Here is a 6,678-nt window from a genome sequence, read left to right as displayed (position 1 = left end):
ATATGTTGTTTAGATTTCTAGGAGTTCCGGAAAATCCGGGCCCCCTTCAGGCTCCCCTCGAAAGCTTTAGGCCCGGTAAGTATCTCTCCGTTATCCCCCCCTCTCGTCAGGCCTGATTCTCGTACAAAAACTAGTAATGCGATAAGAGCACACGTGCGCTGTAGGAGTTTTAATTATGGTAGTGCAAAAGTAGCGGGTCAAAAGCAACCGTGATATAACGAAATCACTAAGGAGTAGTAAGGAGTGGTATCACCCTATGTGTTTGGGATGGAGAGGGGAAACCACGAACGTCCAAGAATTCGTTAATGTTTACAACGAATGGATACCCAGGGCCAGTTGCACGCACATGTGCAGTGTTGTGTCCGCTGTACCTCCTTCGTGTTCAAAACACTAGGCTAATACTTCCATCCGGTGTTGTCATGGCAACCTCTAATGCGCATGTGCACGGAACTGGCCCTAGTTATCCATTCGTGGCAAACATCAACGAATTCTTGGTTTTTCGTGGTTCCACTCTCTACTTACAGGGATAATAACTCCCTACTATTTCTTCGTGACCGAAATAATAATATGTAGTTCTGTGCTGATTTAGAACAACACAGCTCGTACGTTTTTTTTTGTGGCGATTCCTTAAGAAAATAGCAGTAGATTTTTCTCAGAGTGCATATAATTAAATATTCAGCAGCATAAATTGAACTTGTCAAACACCATGCACTAGCATCGGAAATTGTCGGTACGCTCAGCGATAGTACTATTAAAAATCCAGTGTTTGACACGTTACTACTGTCTGAAAGTAACGCCTTAACTTTACAGTTACTGCCTAGAAACTTGTAACGCGTTACCGTTAACGTTACTTTTTTATAGTAACGCGTTACCAGTACCGTTATCGTTATTAAAGAAAGCAACGAGTTACCATGCCGTTGCTTTTTTTTATTAAATATTTAATACATTATTCAAATGTCCAAAAAGAATTAATTAAAATACTGAATTTGTTTATAAGATGTCTTTTCTTTAAACTATTATTAAGTTTAGAAATCTATACTTCAGTATACTTAAAGCTTTCCATAAAACTTCATGTTTTTTTAATAGAACCAACTTTTCGAAAATTTCATGGCTCATGCGATGTATTTTGTCTAAAAATATCAATCCGGCTGTGCAGAACTGTAGGGCGGGCCAAAAATGCACTGCAAATTTTTTTTCTAATTTTTATGAATACCGTAAGAAAAAATATGTTTTCTTTTTAAATATTTTGTTCAGAATCCTCAGTATTAGCTGAATCAAATTAGAATTTAAGATTTTTCTTCACAATCAGCGAAATAATATAAATAAAATTTCACTTTTCAAATATCAACCCCATAATTCTGTTTTATACGATCCCGAAAAGACCCCATAAATGAAAAAATTCGGTTCGCGAGATTTCGAAGATAATTATATTTTTTGCGGTCTTTTTTATTAAAATTGTTTCTGGTACATAATAAACTATTTCATACTGATACTTAGATGTTACGTGCATTGTTCAAGCAATTTACTATTATTATTATTATTAGCATTTTCTTTGCCTAATGGTATAATTTTGCGGCTTTTCCTGCATTTTAAAATTATTTGTCTATCTTACATTAGAAGCGGCTTGATAATTAATGATATTTAGCAAAAGTATTTGTTAAAACAAATTATTGTTGTTCAAGAATATCTTCAAGTATATTAATGCCTGACAGTTGCGTTATTTCGATAATTGTCACCCTTCTGTCCTTTTTTGAAACTTAGTGAGGTAATAATTAATGAAGATTAACACAAAGTCGTTTAAATTTTATATTGTTTATAAAAATCTTTTCTTATATAAGTGCTAGAAAGTTCTGGCTTTTTATCAAATCTTTAACTTAGCTGCGCCATCTTAGTTATTAAAAAAATCATAAATAAAGACTAGAGAAGAGTATACTTTAAATAATCTCTTTTTTAGCGAATATATTTTTCCGAGATAAAATATATATTCGAAATATATTTCAACTTTTCTGCAGGGACCAAATTGAATATAACTTTCTTTCGAATAAGTTACTGACAGAGACTTCGGTGAGGTATCAGAAATACAATAATTGTCTAATTGCTAATTGTGAAGAGAAATCTTGAGTTTCAACTGGATTTAGATAATATTTAGGATTCTGAATAAAAATCACAAAAACGAATTTTTTCTTATGAGAAATACGTCTTAAACTTCAAATGGGGCTTACGGCACCTCTAAATATCATTTATTATTTATTTATTTTTGTGTAGATTCGAACAAAGAACACCGCACTAAATGTAAAGTAAATGGCTTTTGGTGAAAAAATGATAAAAATTTTTCTTGTATTTTCGAACCTGCAGTGCGAAAATTTGAAAGAAAAATGCACAGTTTTTTTACGAACACTTGTCAACGTTTCGATTTTTACATGTATTATAAAAGAAAAATGCTTATTTTAGTGAAATATTTTTTTTCTAAAAAAAGTTTGATAGATTTGGCTAAAAGTTTTACATTTTGTCAGTCAGGCTTACAAAAACAAATGGTTCATACCCACGAACTAGAAAGATTAATGATTTTTTGTGTATACAGCATGTTCTCTTGGTGTTTTCATACCTTAAACACTTAAGTATAGCAATCATTATTTTTTAGTAACTAAAATTACGAGAGTTTTTTTATCCAATTACTACGGCTTGAAATCACTTTCAAATAAGTAGGTGAAGCCAAGATAGCAATGATATGTTTTCGAATTAATTTAAAGGGATACTTTAAACATTGAAACCAGTAAAAAGTGGCATTCCTTAATGTACAAAAACCCAAAGGATGTTCTGGTCGATAACAATAATGGTAGTAATAATTAAAATATACATACTCACAATATGTAAGAACATAAATTCATAAAAATAATAATAAAAACTGGTTCAAATATGCACGAGTTTCCACCAGGCAGTGCAAACTTGTTTCAGCTTATTCCAACCTGTACCACTTAGTTGCAAAGATGTTTTTACGCGGGAAGTTCAAATATTTCTAAATTTCTTGTACGTAAAGGAAGCAATATTACGAAATTGTAAATGAAGATGTAAGTGTAGTCTTCGTAGTTTCAAATTATAATAATAATAACAACTTTAAAGCGAGTTTGCAGATTTGTTCCAGGTTGGATCAGTTTGGTGCAAGCTCGCCTTAAACATGGTGTTACTATGAATAATAATAATATTATTATAGATAGCTCATATGCAGCAGCTTCAACGAAAATTTTAAGCCCAATAACATTAATTAATCTTGCAAAGTGAAGTGTGAGGGGGGAGTGGCTTTTGCTGGATCGTCATATTGATTCCTTTCCAGACTGCAATCACCTATCTTACGGTCGTAGACTTGGTTCTGGCAAGTGAAAGCTTGGTACCTCCAAAAGCGCCGATGATAAGGACGATTAGTTTAACAGAATATTCCGGGTACAATCGTTGCAACTCCCTTATAAGGTCTCGATACCTCTCTTTCTTTTCATTCTCCTTGTTTATAATGTTTTTGTCAGGTGGTGCCGAAAATTCGATAACGAACATGGTTCGCTTCTGGAAGTCAAGAAGAACCATGTCAGGCCTCGAGTGAGCAACAGAAACAATTGTCGAGAATATAAAGTTCCAGTACATGTGGCACTTCCCATTCTCGACAATTGACTCAATTTCCCTAGGAGCATTTAGAGGAGCAATATTAAGGTTAATGCCGTAAGAGTGACAGAGATGGTAATAAAGCACTTTTAGTGCCGCATTGTGCCTTTGAATGTGTCGATCCCGCGCGAGTTGGACAACTAGATAGTATGTGAGCTAAATGCTCGGGGTGTGCAGGACACGCCCTGCAGCTACCATCGGGAATGCCTTGGCTCAAAATGTGCCGACGGTATGTTAAGGTGGAAATTACACCGTCTTGGGATGCAAAATTGAAACCCTCCGTACCAGACTTCAATCCGGGCGATTTAAGGAAAGCAAACGTTAGCTCACATGAAATTGACTGATTCTTCACATTTCTGTGGAAGATACCGTGCAAATTCTTATCGAGGAGCTGTTAACGAAAGTTTTTCTCTTGTGCTTACTTAATCTGGACTTTCAGGAGTGAGTACTCGAGATAGATAAGATTTGATGCATTTTGCTCATTTATAATACTGAAGTCAAGTTCGAGTGTTTCAGCAGCCTCCTCCGATGCTTTATACAGAAACGCTCCTTTGCCCACTTCTTCGTGATTCTTGACCATTTTAAGAAGAGGGTCTCTTCCATTTGCAACTCTTTGTGCTGTAACCAGAATAATCCTGTTGTGAAGATATTCAAGACTCAATATTCCGCGACCCCCTTGATGGCGTGAGATGTACAGTCGCGGAACGGAAGACTTAAGATGCATGTTTTTGTTGATGTGCATAACATTTCTTGTCCCGATATCAAGGGATCTGAGCTCGTTCTTCGTCCATGGAACTACTCCAAATGAATAAAGTAGTACCGGGACGGCAAGCATGTTCGTTGCAGACACTTTGTTCCTCGCCGACAGTTCGGAAGACCAAATATGTCGGATGAGGCGTTTGTATCTGTTTCGGAGAGTATCCTTTATAGATGTCACATCCTGAATGCGGCTCTGTGGCACACCCAGGTATGTATAAGTCTCTCCAGCGTAAAGGTGTCGTATGGCGCTTCTATCAACAAGCTCAGGATCTTCAGGGATGCCATTAAGTTTTCCTCGCTTCAAATAAACCTTGGCGCATTTGTCTAACCCAAATTCCATTCCAATTTCCTTAGTATATCGTTCGACAATCCCTAGAGCTAGATGTAGTTGCTCTTTGTTTTTAGCATAGATCTTAAGATCGTCCATGTAAAATACATGAGTGACCTTGTACTTTCGATCTGCAGGTTTGCCGCACAAGTACCCATCGGAATGGCGAAGTGCTAGAGATAGTGGCAATAATGTAAGGCAAAATAGGAGTGGGCTCATGGTGTCGTCCTGAAAGACATCTCTCTGAAAGGTGACCTTGTTAGTTGTCACACGATTTTTTCCAAATGAGATGGTAAATCTGATTTTCTAAAGCGGCATCAATCTCTCTATGCACCTAACTATTTGCGGATGAACCTTTAAGATTTCCAAAAGACAGATGATAAATCTATGGGAGGTCGAATCGAAAGCTTTCTGATAATCAATCCAGGCCATCGGTAGGTCACTCTGGTAGAATGCTGCATCTTTGCAGACACATCTATCGATGAGCAGGTTCTCCCGACATCCGGGTACGCCTTTCTTTGAGCATCGTTGTTCGTACATTTCTTGCCACACAGGTTCAATGGCCCAAACAATCCTATCATTTAGGATAGCTGACAATATCTTTTAAAGTGTGTTCAGACAAGTTATTGGCCTGTAATTCTTCGAGTCAGCTAAGCTGCCTATTTTCGGCAGAAGTATTGTTCGCCCTTCTACCAACCACTCCGGAATCGGCTCTTCCGACTTCAAATATGAGGAGAAAATACGGGCCAAATGCTGATGGGTTGAAGAAAACTTCTTCCACCAGAAGGTTTTGATACAATCTGGTCCCGGTGCGGAATAGTTCTTCATCCCTCTTAACACTTTTTTCACCTCCTCGGTAGTGATGGGTGGGCATTATTTATCAGGTGTTATGAGGGCAACACATAACTCCTTGAATCTATTTATATTTTCTGAGTCTTCGTCCAGTCTATGCTGCACTTCTTAGATTTCTCTCCAAAATTCTTCGACCTCCTCTGGTTTGGGTGGGTGTTCGACAGTAACTGGAGGGTCTTGGAAAAGTCGAGATGGGTCAGAGAGAAACTGTTGATTTTCTCTGGCCCATCTCTCTCCGTTCTAGACTTCTCTTAGCGTCAGATAGTATGCGTATTCTCTCAACAATATGCTGCCTGATGGTCAGCAGCTTCGACTTGTTAAATGTGTGATAACGGGTCCGCAGTTCGCGCGCGAACTTTCGAACCTTGGTGGTAAAATTCCTGCGAGATGTGATGTAGTCAATCACACACTGAATGCGGGACGCGTCTTATGATCAACCATTGGTTTTGTTTTACGGTTCGCATCGGCCAAAGCTCTCACAATAATTGATAGCCCAGAGGTCGGATTCTCCGGAAAAATGTCCACGAAGCTCGTCATCCATTTCAGCCAGATCTTTAGGCTTGAGAAAACCTTGGTGTTGATGTTTCCCCGGGGCGTAAGGCATCGCTCTTCCGCTGTTGGATGCCTGCCCGCGGTTGGTCTTCGTGTCGCCTCTCTTTCTCTGTTGCCGGCTTGTTCTAGCTGTGGTAGAGTAGACGTTCCGCTTACATAGCCCCTTTTTCGGAGTAGTTCAGCATGATTTCGCAAACGTTGCTGCGAAAAATGCGATAGCTCCGGGTGATTCTCGCACCACAGAGCATGAAGCCGTGTCATGCATCCCCGTTCAGGGGCCACAAGTGCGACGCAGCACTCTAGCAAGTCGTGACTCAGTCGCTCCGTCCACCTAAAGGTCGCGAGAAAGGAGTTTGTCCATCCTTGTAATGCCCCGAATGCAAGGATAAGGCTGCCTATTCTAAGAGGTCGCCCGGTATCCCAGCGTCACCGTTCTAGACACCTCACCCAGGTGCTATTCAGCTTTCGGCACGGTTTTCACACCTCCGCTTGGGGGTTAATTCCTTCGGGACCACCCATGGACGATTGTTCACGAC

Source organism: Belonocnema kinseyi, chromosome 6 (genome assembly GCF_010883055.1).
Source record: "Belonocnema kinseyi isolate 2016_QV_RU_SX_M_011 chromosome 6, B_treatae_v1, whole genome shotgun sequence".
NCBI lineage: Eukaryota > Metazoa > Arthropoda > Insecta > Hymenoptera > Cynipidae > Belonocnema > Belonocnema kinseyi.
Note: the sequence above shows the minus strand (reverse complement) of the source record.